Source organism: Scyliorhinus canicula, chromosome 10 (assembly GCF_902713615.1).
Source record: "Scyliorhinus canicula chromosome 10, sScyCan1.1, whole genome shotgun sequence".
In the NCBI taxonomy this organism is placed as follows: Eukaryota; Metazoa; Chordata; class Chondrichthyes; order Carcharhiniformes; family Scyliorhinidae; genus Scyliorhinus; species Scyliorhinus canicula.
Genome location: NC_052155.1, coordinates 5330139 through 5344587, shown reverse-complemented (window position 1 = coordinate 5344587; position 14449 = coordinate 5330139). Strand labels below are relative to the sequence as shown.

At 45.3% G+C, this 14449-nt stretch overlaps 1 protein-coding gene across 5 annotated transcripts in view; it reads right to left on the bottom strand.

The window, feature by feature from the left end:
• The window catches only part of LOC119972206 (uncharacterized protein YMR317W-like), a 106118-nt gene that overhangs the window by 57158 nt on the left and 34511 nt on the right, over positions 1-14449 (bottom strand). The window lies entirely within an intron of this gene.

Here is a 14449-nt window from a genome sequence, read left to right as displayed (position 1 = left end):
TATGCTGGTCAATAAAGAGAATTAAACATGACAGATTTCAGAATAAAGTTAGAATTGAGACTAAAAAAAACTCCAGCAACTTTAAATGAACAAAGCAGAACGTAACCCCATCATCTTCTTTAGAAACCTGATATTTGATATGGATCAGGGTACCTGCTGGTGAATTTATTAGAGTGGTAACTTCACTCAGAGAATTTAAACCTTATGTCCTTCTTTTAAAAGGATTTTTTTGTCTTATGGATGTTAAAAGGGAAGTTTAAGGATTACTTAGAGTGTTGTATTCTTTGGGGTTGTATTTGAATTGACGATTGCTAAGCTGTTCACTATATGTTTTAAAAAGGTTAATTGTGTTCATAGACTAAACATTGTTTTTCTTTAAAAAATACTTTTAGATTTCTGCTGCACCACACCTGCAGAGTGGGCCGTGTGCTCCCCTACCACAATCTAGTAAAACTCGTGGGTCAGGTGATCTCCATGATATACTTTGGAGTTCTCTAAACCCTGGCCCATAACAAATTGGGGGCTCATCCGGGATAAAAGTCTATCTATTGGGTTGGCTTAGTGAGCTTAATTGTGGTAGCTTTTCAGGTGTGGTTTTTTTTTTGGGGGGGGGGGAGATGGTCACACGCAGTGCCTTACGGACAGAGACTAAAAACAGACTGTTAGATTTGGCAAATACATTGCATTTAACATTACTTGCCAAGGTAAGAAATGATGAGGTACTAATGTTAATTCCTGGTTAATTCGCAGTCAGTCTAGATTCAATTAAATCGAGATGGATTTGCAGGTATAATATCATTTAATCGACTCACTTGCAAGGCTGCATTAATCCATAGAGCTGCAGGACCCACATGCTGTCTCCTGCAGCCCTCCGGACCAAAGAGACAGAATACAAAAGAGCTTTAGCTGATATATTCAAAAATCACAGTAAGATTCACATATAAGCTTCCCATTGGTCATTCTATACACCTCCTGACCTGGCTCTATATCTTAATTGGTCGCTTTGCCTTTGTAATCCCATCATCCTTTGCCCCATGCTTACCACGAGGCAAAAGCTCCCCTTCCCCCGATGGTTTCAAACAGGCTTTTGGCTGAATCCTTTTGTCCTGTCTTGAACACTCAATCCGCATGGTCCTAAAGTACACCTTGTTCGTTTGTTCACTTCCTCACTAACGGCGATAGCTGAGCATTTCAATTTGCCTGAGATACAGTCTGACGCATTAGAAATGGCAAAATTTCAGTTACAAACCAAGCAACCAAGCAACCTGAACATGAAAAAGCATTAAAGCAGCTGGAATACGAAATGAGAGGAAAAGAATGGCCCTGGCAGAACAAAAAGAGAGAGAAAGGGAGATACAGATCAGGGAAAAAGAAAAAGAGAGAGAAAGAGATAGAGAAGAAGAAAAAAGGATGGAGAAGAAAGGAGAAAAGAAAGAATGGCCCGAGCAGAAGAAAAAGAAAGAGAAAGGGAAATACAATCAGGGAAAAAGAGAGAGAGAGAGAGGAAAAAGAAAGAAAGAGAGAGGACAGGGAAAGAGAGAGAGAGTTTGAACTTCGGAAAATGGCCATGAAACAGGACAGTCAGTTAAGATTGGCGGATGGAAAGAAAAACGTACAGTTGGAGGACAGTGATGAGGATGAAGCAAAAGCGCTTCACAGTCGAGGGCTTGGTGGGGATCTTTTTAAGTACGTCCACGCATTGCTAAGGCTCGATGAGAAGGAGGTAGAAGCCTTTTAAATTTCATTTGAGAAGGTAGCTAAACAAATGAAATGGCCGTAGGAGATGTGGGTATTACTGATTCAAACAACGTTGGTCAGTAGAGCTAGTGAAGTGTTTGCATCACTATCAGAGGAGGTATCTGAGACGTATGAGGAGGTGAAAAAAATCCATCTTAGGTGCATATGAACTAGTGCCTGAAGCCTACAGACAAAGGTTTAGAAATTTAAGGAAAGAAACTGATCAAACATGCATGGAGTTTGCAAGGATCGAACAGAGTAATTTTCATAGGTGGCTAAGGGTTTTGAAAATAGACCAAACGTATGAAGCTCTCAGAGAAATTATACTTTTGGAGGAGTTTAAAAATTCAATTCCTGATGTAGTGAGAACTCATGTGGAAGAGCAGAGGGTTAAAACTGCGAGATTAGCAGCAGAAATGGCAGATGATTATGAATTAGTTCATGAATCACTGTTTGGTTTACAACATCAGTTTCAGCCTGCGAGGGATAGAAACTGGGGACATGAGAAATACTCAAGTGGTAAAAGTAAAGGTGATCTGATGGGAGATAATAAGGAGAGTGTACCTCAGATTAAAAAGGAAATCCAGGAGGGTGGAAGAGACATGAAAAGTTTCTAATGTTTTCACTGTAATAAACTAGGCCATGTAAAGTCACAGTGTTGGCGGTTGAAGAAAAGCACTGGGAAGGCTGACATGGTAAAACAGGATACGATAGTGGGGTTTGTTAAAGAGGCAAAGGAAAGCCCAAGTGAAGCGAAGTAAGTGAAAAAGATTGTACAGCCTGATCAAGAAGTGATTGATAAGAAGGCGCCAGATCTGTTTGAAGAATTTATTTGTGTGGGTAGATTACTCGTATGTATCAGGAGGATCAGGTAAAGCAGTCACAATTTTAAGAGATACGGGAGCTAGTCAATCTTTGATGGTAAGAAATGAAGAGTTATGTAGTTTGGGAGGAATATTGCCAGAAAAGGTGGTAATATGTGGAATTCAGGGTGAGAAGAGTAGTGTTCCATTGTATAAGATAAAGTTGGAAAGTCCAATGAAGAGTGATGAAGTGGTAGTAGAAGTCATAGAGAAACTATTTTGTCCAGGAATACAGTTTATCTTAGCTGGATCGCAGGTGGGAGTGATGCCTACTGTGGTTGATAAGCCAGTGGAAAATCAGACAACTGAAGTGTTGAAGGACGAATATCCTGGGATTATTCCGGATTGTGTAGTAACAAGGTAGCAAAGTCACAGGTTAAGACAAGAGGAGAAATCAGACAGTGAAGATAAAGGTGAAGTGCCATTATCAGAAACGATTTTTGATCAGATGGTTGGAAAAGAACAGGTAGAGGATGAGGCAAATATTTTTAGTTCAGGAAAATTGGCGGAGTTACAACAGAAAGATGTAGAAATAAACCGGATGTATCAGAAAGCATACACGGAAGAGGAATCGGAGTGTGTACCGGAGTGTTATTACTGTAAAAGTGCTGTCTTGATGCGAAAATGGAGACCTTTACATGTGCAGGCGGATGAAAAGTGGGCAGAAGTTCATCAAGTGGTATTGCCGGTAGGGTATAGGAAGGGGGTGTTCCGAGAAGCATTTGAGGTACCCGTGGGAGATCATTTGGGAGTTAGGAAAACTCAAGCTAAAATTCAAAAACATTTTTATTGGCCTGGACTACATAAAGATGTAGTTGCATTTTGTCAATCATGTCACACACGTCAAGTGATAGGGAAACCTCAAGCAGTGATAAAACCAGCACCATTAATACCCATTCCAGCATTTGAGGAACTTTTTACAAGGGTCCTAATTGATTGCGTAGGACCTCTTCCTACAACGAAAAGTGGGAATCAACATCTTTTGACTATAAAGGATATGTCTACTAGGTTTCCAGAGGCCATTCCAGTACGCATTATTACAGCTAAAAAGATTGTGGAGGAGTTACTTAAATTCTTTACTAGATATGGACTACTCACAGAAATACAATCGGATCAAGGGTCAAATTTTACCTCCAAGTTATTCAAAGAAGTTATGGATAGCTTAGGAATAAAACAATTTAAATCAACTGCATACCATCCAGAATTGCAGGGAGTGTTAGTAAGGTGGCATCAGACATTAAAGACAATGTTAAGGGCTTATTGTCAAGATTATCCAGAGGATTGGGATAAAGGAATTCCATTCGTACTGAGTCAACCAAATTCAGTCCTTTTGAACTAATTTTTGGTCATGAGGTAAGAGGACCACTTAAATTGATTAAGGAAAAATTGGTGAGTGAGCAGTCGGAATTTACATTCTTGGATTACGTGTCAAATTTTAGGCAACGATTAAATAGAGCAGGTGAATTGGCTAGACAGCATTTAAAAGGTGCACAACATGTGATGAAATGGGCAGCGGACAAAAAATCCAAAGTTCGTAGTTTTGCCAGTGGAGATAAAGTTTTAGTATTGTTCCCAGTTGTAGGTGAACCTTTAAAAGCTAGGTTTAGTGGACCTTATCAGATTGAAAGGAAATTAAGTGAGTTGAATTATGTAGTACGAATGCCGGATAGAAGGAAAACTCACCGAGTGTGTCATGTGAATATGCTTAAAAGGTACTTTGAAAGGGAAGGAGAGCAAAAGGAGGCGGTTTTAATGATTCCAACTCAAAGTGACGAACCAAATCCAGATGACTGTGAATTTGACATGCCTCAAATTAAATTGGAAAACGAGGATGTTCTTAAAATTGGAATAAATTATTGAGTTACCTTCCACAGGAAAAACGGACTCACCTGAAAGAGTTATTGATATCACATGGGCAAGTTTGTGGAGATAAGTTGGGAAGCACTAAAATGGCTATACATGATGTAGATGAGGGAAATGCTGTTCCAATTAAACAACATCCATATAGACTTAACCCTTTAAAATTGGCACAGGTTGACAAAGAAATTGAGAGTATGCTTAAAAATGGCATAATTGAAGAATGGAGCTCACCCATAGTGATGGTAACAAAACCGGACGGTATCCAACGGTTGTGTGTGGACTATAGAAAGGTTCACGCAGTTACAAGAACGGACTCTTATCCTATTCCACATTTGGAGGATTGCATTGAGAAGGTGGGACAATTAGTTTTCATTTCCAAACTGGATTTACTTAAAGGTTACTGGCGGGTATCTTTATCCGAAAGGACAAAGGAGATCTCAGGTTTTGTGACTCCAGATGGTATATACCAATTCAAAGTTATGCAATTTGGCATGAAAAATGCCCCAGCCACATTTCAACGTTTAACTAACAAAGTTGTTTCAGGATTACCCAATTGTGTGGTATACATCGACGATCTGGTAGTTTTCAGCCAGACATGGAAAGAAGATTTAAAACATCCAATGGAGTTATTCAATCGACTTCAGGAGGAGGGTTTGGTAATAAACATAGCCAAAAGTGAATTTGGAAAAGCCAAAGTCACTTTCTTTGGTCGTACAATCAGCCAGGGTCGAATGGTCACAAGGGATGTGAAACCAAAAGTTATTGGGGAGTTTCCCAATACCCTCGACAGAAAGGGAAATAATGCGATTTCTTGGCATGAGCGGATTCTACCGGAAATTTGTGCCAAATTTTAGTAGTATGGTTGCTTCACTGATGGTCTTGCTGAAGAAACGTCGAAAATTTCAGTGGACAGCGGAGTTTCAACAGGCTGTCTGACAGCTGTGATAACCAATGCTCCTGTGTTGGAGAATTACAAGGATCTCTGTGATCAGATTGAACTAAAGCATTTGACTTTGAAGAGAAATGCCGTGGCGTAGGGAAATGGATGGATCGTGCAAAGACCTTCATGTTCAAAGAGACTGTCAATTGAGAAGGTTTCCAGTTGGAGGAAGAACAAAAATGGACTATGTTATTACACCTGTTTGTGTGTGTTGCCTTTTGAAACAAAAAAGTATATTTACTGTCTGCATTTCTTAAAGGATAGTGAAAAGGTGAAAAATGAAACCATCCTGAAGTTGATGGTTTTTTTTTCTTGGGGGACGTGTCACGGGAATGTTATTTAGAGAAATGTTTGTCTGCTCAAGTGGCTGCAGTAATGTCAGAGTGTGGGTGGAGCTGAGCTCTGGCTCTGCTTTTTAGTTTCAATTTGAGGAAAAGCTTGGGTGTCTGTGTTTTTTAGTTTTGTTTTAGTGTCGGAGCTACAGCCAGCCAAAGAAGGTGTAATTTTGATCTCTCTGCAATCTAAAGACTATCTCTAGATCATTTGGTGAATTCAGAGTGATAACTGCTCTCAGTAGAGAATTTAAATGTGATGCACTTCTTTTAAAAAGGGTTTTTTGTCTCATGGATGTTAAAAGGAAAGATTAAGGATTACCCAGACTGTTGTATTCTTTGGGGGTTGTATTTGAATTGATGGTTGCCAAGATGTTCACTGTATGTCTTTAAAAAGTTAACTGAGTTCATAGAATAAACATTGTTTTGCTTTTAAAAATACTTTTCCATTTCAGCTGTACCACACCTGTGGAGTGGGCCGTGTGCTCCCCATACCACAATCTAATAAAAGTTGTGGGTCAGGTGATCTCCATGATATACTTTGGAGTTCTCTAAACCCTGGCCTGGAATCCTTTTCCAAACCAAAAGCAATCAATAGCCAGGGAATCCCCGCAGCAATTCTCTTTCTGCTCTCACACCATTACTTTGGATGTTCCCCAAGGATCTATCTTTGGCTTCTGCCTATTTCTCATCTGCATATGCCCCTCAATCACATCACCCAAAAGCACAATATCAGGTTTTACATGAATGCTGCTGACACCCAGCTCTACTTCACCAGCACTTCAAACAACTCAACCACTCGTCCTACTAAGTTACCAGACTGCTTGTTCGATATTCAGTACTGGAAGAAGAAATTTCCTAATTAAATAATGAGAAGGCCAAGCCATTGTACTTGGTCTTTCTACAAACTCCATTCCCAGCTACCAGCTCCTTTCCTTTCCCTGACAACTAACTGAGGCTGAGCCAGGTTATTCATAAACTTTGTGTCAAATTTGACCTTGAGAAGAGCTTCCTACTACATATCCTATCATCACTAACATCACTGTTTCAGGTCATTTGCTGCGGAAACCCTCAAACCCTCATCCTGATAGAAGGATTATAGGGGTAATGAGGTAACACCTTTCACCCAGAGGGTCGTAGGGACCTGGAACCCACTGCCTGTGGGAGAAAGAAAGAAAAATAATGCGCTGCCAGAAACTTTCACAACACGTAAAAAGTACTTGGATGGCTGCTTAAAGAGCTGTGTCCTGCAAGGCTACTGACTTGTTATTTTATTTTCATTTCATCTTTGCAGTCATAATGAACATGTGCATACATTTGGCAGAATTCACCTTTCCTGAGACTAAGGGCGAAATTCTCCCCCCCCCCACGACGGGTGGGAGAATAGCGGGAGGGCCTTCCCGACTTTTTTGACGCCCACCCGCTATTCTCCCCCCCCCCCCCGCCGAAATCCCGACACGAATCGCTGCCGCCGTTTTTTTTACGGCCGGCAGCGATTCACAGCTGTTAGAAGGGCCGAAGTCCCAGCCCTTTACGACCTTTTTACGAACGGCAAACACACCTGGTCCTGCCGTTCGTAAAAACGTCGTGACCACCTGGAAAAAAATAACCATGGCACCGATTGGCACGGCAGTACCACGGCCGTGCCAAGGGTGCCATGGGCCCGCGATCGGTGCCCACCGATCGCGGGCAGCGGGCCCGATGCCCGCGCACTATTTGTCCTTCCGCCGCCCCGCAGTATCAATACGCGGGGCGGCTGAGGGGCAACCCGGACCGCGCATGCGCGGGTTTCGCGCAAAAACGCGATGCGTCACCCGCGCATGCGCGGGTGGAGTCTTCCCACCTGCGCATGCGCGGCTGACGTCATATGACGCGTCAGCCGGCGCTAAGTCCGACAAGTGGGCTTAACGATTTTCGTTAAGCCCGACTTGTCGGAGCCTCCGACGTCGGGCTGCTAGCCCCGACGGGGGACCAGAATCGGTCCCTCGTCGGGAAGGGGCGCGATGCCGTAAAACCCGCCCGGGTTTTACGGCAGTTTGACGATTTCTCCCGTTTTGGGAGAATTTCGCCCACAGTGTTGACGCCGGGACAGGATTCCCGAACTTCTACGACAGCAAAACTGGCGCCGCACTTGGACCGATTCAGCGCCCATTGAGGGGCTAGCACCAGTGCCACGTGGAACACAATCAATTCCAATGAGAAATGGTGCCAGATTCGCGATTGACACTCATGAAGCTGACAAGCTGCAGCCGCATATACCCACTTCGCTCCCGATACGCACCATCCTAACCAACAAGAGGACAGCAAGAAGAGTGTACCTGAGGTTCAAGGACGCCGAGCTTGAGATGCTACTGGACACCATAGAGAATAGGCGGGCCACGCTGTAGCCCGGGCACAGGAAGGGGGCCACCAGCCACCGCTATTCATTGTGCCTGGGTGCAGGAGGCAGAGACTGTAAGCACCACAAGCAACAACATCCGGCCTGGCCAGCAGTGCCAGAAAAAACTGCACAACCCCTTCAGGGCAGCCAGGGAGAGTAGGCAGCACTGTGCCCCTGGCACCAACTCTCGTCCCACACACACGTGTAACCCTACCGCCCAACCCCACCAACAGGGCGTCACGGTAGCACAGTGGTTACCACTGTTGCTTCACAGCTCCAGAGTCCCAGGATCGATTCCCGGCTTGGGTGACTGTGCAGAATCTGCATGTTCTCCCCGTGTCTGCGTGGGTTTCCTCCGGGTGCTCCGGTTTTCTTCAACAGCTCAAAGATGTGCAAGTTAGGTGGATTGGCCACGCTAAATTGCCTTTCGTGTCCAAACAAAAAAGGTTAAGTGGGGTTACTGGGTTATGGGGGTGGAGGTGTGGGCTTAAGTGGAGCACTCTTTCCAAGGGCCGGTGCAGACTTGATGGGCCGAATATCCTCCTTCTGCACTATAATTTCTATGATTGTATGACCTGGAGGGCATCCGAATCCCCCACCCTGTATAACAGGTACCCATATTGGCCACCATGGCCGGGTGCCTTGGCCACTGAAACTACTAGCTACCCATCCCCCGGGTATAACACTGTTTGTTTTCTGTTCCCCAACCACCCCCCCCCCCCCTCCCCCCCCAAGAAGAAGGCTGCCATGAGCAGGAAAAGACTGGAGGGGGACTGCCGGACCTGCAGCCCCACACCGTGGAAGAGCAGAAGCGCCTGGGCGTCATCGGTGGTCTCCATGCCTGGACACAGCCCCAGTCTCTGTCCAGGCCAGCAGCCCAAGTTCAAGCCTCTCCGAGTTCTACCTCCTCTCTCTCCCTCATCAGCCACAACGCCTGTTTCTCGATTTTTAAAAGCACAATTAAACGTCGCCATTGGGAATTGCCCCCAGTGGAGGCGGAGAATACAGAGGTCCCGGAGAATACCGGGTTCACTTCCAAGGGCAATGCCTTGACTAATCAGCCAACTGTACTTGTTTGAATTTAAAGAAAGCTTGGTTGTTAACTCGGAGTCATCATTTAATTGTTGCATTCCCCATGGCAATGTCTCTACCAATAAGAGTTCACTTGGCAACTCTGTACGCTGACGACTTCTTGTAATACATTTCTGATCTATTGGGAAAGAGCGAGGTGTTCATGATTGAGACCAGAGAGCAGGAGAGCTGCCGTTTAAGGTAGTGGGGGTGAGTTTTAGATATCTGGGAATTCGGGCGACGAGTGGTTGGGCGCAGCTGCACAAGTTGAATTTGACTCGGCTGGTGGAGCAGATGAAGGGGAACTTCAGGAGGTGGGATGTGCTGCTGCTGTCGCTGGCGGGACGAGTGCAGACAGTAAAGATTACAGTGCTGCTGATTCCTGATTGTATTTCAGAAGCTCCCAATCTTTGTCCTGAAGATGTTCTTGAAAAAGGTTAACGGTTGATCTCTGGGTTTGTTTGGGCGAGGAAGACGCAGCTGATCAAGAGGGCTTTTTTGGAGCAGAGGCAGCTTCTTGTAGGGGAGCAAGCTTAAGGACATTGCTAACAACATCTCTGCCATTCTCGCCGGCAATGCAATCCTTGAACCCAGTGGTGGTGTTGGCCTTGAAGGTGCGGGGGCAGTGGAGGTAGCATTTGGGACTGAGTGGAATAAAAGGGAGAGTGTTAGCATGGATACAAAGTTGTTTGAATGACAGGAGACAGAGAGTAGTGGCAGTTGATTGGAGAGAGTATGCAGTGATGTTCACCAGGGGTCCATGCTATGACAATGGTTTTCTTTATCTTTCCTTATGACCTGGGTGTACAGGATGCAATTTCAAATTCTGAAAATGTCTCAACGCCTGAAGTATTGTAAACCGTGAGAAAAATAATAGCAGATTTCAAAAAGACCTAAACAGATCAGACATATGGGGGATAAAATTTAATGCTGAAAAATGCAAGTAGGAAGAACGAGGAGAGGTAAATAAACCAAACTGCAATTCCAAAGGCAGTGCAGGAACAGAAAGACCTGGGGCTAAATATGAACATCGTAGGTGTCAGGGCAGCTCAAGAAAGTGGTAAAATGGCATATGGGATTCCTGGGCTTTATAGAGTTTAGGAAGTTATAATTTTTTTAAAAATTAAGCACTAGTTTGCACAGGAGTATAGTGTCAAAACCAGGGCACTACAACTTTGAAAGGATGTAAATGTGGAAAACAATCCCTCTCTGCAGTGCGAATGTGCCCCAATCCAAAACCTCCCACATATGCTGAGACCAAGTCAGCTCCTTTCGGTTATCATGCATCTGTGGTTGCACAAAAAAAATAAAAGAATCACTTAAATAAATTGCCTAGACATTCCAAAAACATTTGAGAGTGCATTGTTTGTGCAGCACAGAGAGGGTGGTGGTTAAAGGAAATTTGGATTTGGATGGATTTTGTTTATTGTCACGTGAAACGTTTTTCTGCAAGCAGCTCAACAGATCATTAAGTGCATGAAAATAAAATAAAAGAAAATACATAATAGAGCAACACAGGGTACACAATGTAAATACATAGACACCAGCATCGGTTGAAGCACACAGGGGTGTATTGTTAATCAGGTCAGCCCACAAAAGAGACATTTAGGAGTCTGGTAACAATGGGGAATGTCATGATATGCAAACATGCAACCAATGAACACTCAGAATAGGACACAACCAATGGAGAGTCAGGACACTTAGAGGTGGCATCACCACAGGGGGGGCATGACATAAACACTATAAAAGGGATGAGGCACTCACACCCTGTCTCTTTCCACAGACAGACATCTGGAGAGTTAGACAGGGTTGATCAGCAGCATCATACCCTAGCCCTTGGCTTAGAGCAACCTGGTACAGTTAGACTGAGTTACTACAGTTAGATTAGCAGAGAGTCGAACTCCTTTGAGAACTGTGCTAATAGTTCAATAAACACGTTGAACTAATTTCAGAGTCTGGAGCATCCTTTAGTTAAGACTGCATCAAGTAGCAGCCTGTGTTATCCGAAGCAGCAGAGCACAACATGATACCAGGAGTAACTGTTCAATCTATTTAGTTCAACTCGGCAAGATCCGTGACAACCAGTTACTGAATATAGGCACAATGGACAAGATTCAGGCTCCTCAACAGCTCAGGACCATCAGCAATTTTATTGCCAACTGGCGATCATTCAAGCAGAAATTTCAACTATACGTGGAAGCATCCGACCTCAATGGCAAGACCAATGCTCGGAAAATAGCTCTTCTACTCACCACTGCGGGTGACCATGCGATAGAGATCTTCAACTCCTTTCACTTTTCCGAAGGGCAGGACAAAATGAAGTACCAAACCATCCTGGACAAATTCAACAGCCACTGCGAGGTGGACAGCAACAAAATCTTCGAGCGCTACATCTTCAAGCAGAATATGCAAGGTAAAGATGAATTCTTCATCTCCTATCTAACTAACCTCAGACTGCTACTGCAAACCTGCAACTTCGGTGATATCACTGACTCCATGATCAGAGACCAAATCGTTTTTGGAGTCCACGCTGATCCTCTGCGAGAGCAATTATTGAAAATCAAGCACATGACCCTGCCAGTCACGATTAAAACGTGTACTGTGCATGAGCACTCTAAAAATCGCTATTCACAGTACAAAACAGCAGAAAGTGAAAAACAAGCCTCTCATGAGGTAGAGGGTATTCAGGCCATCTCCTGGATGCAGCGCCTCCACATTGACGAAAGCGGCCATTTTGTGCGCTCTTCCCGGGGCCTGATGTATGCGCAATGCGATCGGGAACACGAAGCAGCCGAAAACCAAACTGCGCAGGTGCAGATGTCCGAGAACCGCACTGCGCATGCACAACGAGGCACTGAGCGTCATGACGACGACGTCATGGCGTGTGCGAACTGCGGCACCGCCCATTTTTTAAAAAACTGCCCTGTAAGCGGCAAACACTGTTTAAACTGTGGGAAACCAAACCACTATGCAGCCCAGGCAGATCTGCACCACCAGTCAGGAGCCAGCGCTCCCAATTCCGACAGCGGCGCATCAGTAGTGTGCAGCACTGAATGCATGACTCTGATCCAGGCAGTGCGATGGATCCAGATGATGAATACCTGGACAACACTTACCGAGTGGGCATGATTACGAAGTGCGAATACGCCACACCGGACACATCGTGAGTCAAACCAATCCTGGCCGTGGATTCTGAGGATGAATGGCATGCAGTGATGAAGGTCAACCACTGCCCCACCCAGGTCAAACTGGATACAGGTGCCTCCGCCAACCTGATTTCTCAGGTGGATTCAAGAGAATCAAGAAGCCCCCCACAGTCATTCCAGATGTCTGCAAACTCCTGGACTACAATGGAAACACAATCAAGGCACTGGGGTCCTGTCATCTGCAGGTGACCAGCCGACCTACACAGGCAAGCTTACGCTTCGAGATTGTTAAACCAGACAGGGCGTCCCTGCTAGGTGCGCATGCCTGCAAGCAACTGAACCTCATTCAAATGGTCTACACCAAGACGCCGTCCCATTCAAATCTTCAAGCCAGCATCGACGACATCCTAACCCAGTACCCAGATGTATTTAGCGGGATGGGCACGCTGCCGTACGAGTACAAGATTTTACTGCGGCATGATGCCAAGCCAGTGGTCCACGTACCACGACGTGTCCCTACTCCACTAAGAGAGCGCCTGAAGGCAGAGCTCACGAGTCTACAACAAAAAGGCATCATCTCCAAGGTCACTGAACCAACCGACTGGGTCAGCTCGATGGTGTGCGTAAAGAAGCCTTCAGGGGATCTACGCATCTGCATTGACCCCAAGCATCTAAACAAAAACATAATGCGGGAACATTACCCCATCCCGAAGAGGGAAGAAATCACGAGTGAGATGGCACACGCGCGCCTCTTCACAAAATTGGACGCATCCATCCAGCAGAAGGCTCTGCACCTTCAATATGCCTTTTGGCAGATTCTGCTACAACTGAATGCCATTTGGCATTGTCTCGGCATCAGAGAATTTCCATCGCATCATGGAACAGATGATGGAGTGAATAGAAGGGGTTTGTGTCTATGTTGACAATATCATAATCTGGTCCACAACCCCAGAGGAACATGTGTTGCGACTCAAGAAAGTATTCCAACGCATACATGAACATGGACTCAAGCTAAACAGGCCCAAATGTTGTTTTGGGACATCCACGCTGAAGTTCCTGGGCGATCAGATTTTGCAACACGGTGTGCGCCCGGACACAGACAAAATTAAAGCCATCGAGGCAATGAAAGTCCCAGAGGACAAGAAGGCAGTACTGTGCTTCCTGGGAATGGTCAATTTCCTTGGCAAGTTCATCCCGAATTTGGCAACAAACACCACGGCCCTACGCAACCTGGTGAAAAAAATCAACCGCCTTTGAGTGGAAGGCGGAGCACCGAACAGACTAGCTGGTGCTGAAAGCCAAGCTCACCACTGCACCCATCCTTGCATTCTTTGACCCAGACCGACAGACCAAAATATCCACAGATGCGAGTCAGGATGGCATTGGGGTGGTGTTGCTTCGAAGAGACAACATGTCATCCTGGGTACCAGTAGCATACGCATCATGGGCAATGACAGCCACTGAGACCAGGTATGCGCAGATTGAGAAGGAGCGTTTAGGTCTTCTCGCCAGCATCCTCAAATTTCATGATTATGTCTACGGCTTGCCAACATTTACTGTTGAGATGGATCACAGGCCTCTGGCCCATATCATCCAAAAGGACCTGAACGACATGACGCCTCGTTTGCACAGAATGCTGCTCGAACTCCGGAGGTATGATTTCAATTTGGTGTACACACCTGGCAAGGAGCTCATCATTGCTGATGCATTGTCCCGCTCCGTCACCTCACGCTGTGAACCACTGGAGATCATCCAGCACATTGAATTGCAGGTATAACTGTGTGCAAGCACTCTCCCGGCAACAGATGAGAAGATCGTTCTCATCCGAGAAGAGATGGCCAAAGACCCCCTGTTGCAGCGAGTCATCCACAACCTCAGCAAAGGCTGGCAGAAAGGGCAATGTCCTCAATTCTACAACATCAAGGACGAACTGATGCTGATCGACAGCATTCTGCTCAAGCTGGACAGGATAGTCATCCCGCTACGTCTCCAGAGCATGATGCTGCGGAAGATTCATGAGGGACGTAGAAAAGTGCAGACGCAGGGCCTGGCAAGCTGTCTACTGGCTCGGCATCAACCAGGGCATCACAGACATGGTCCTGAACTGCAAAACCTGTCAG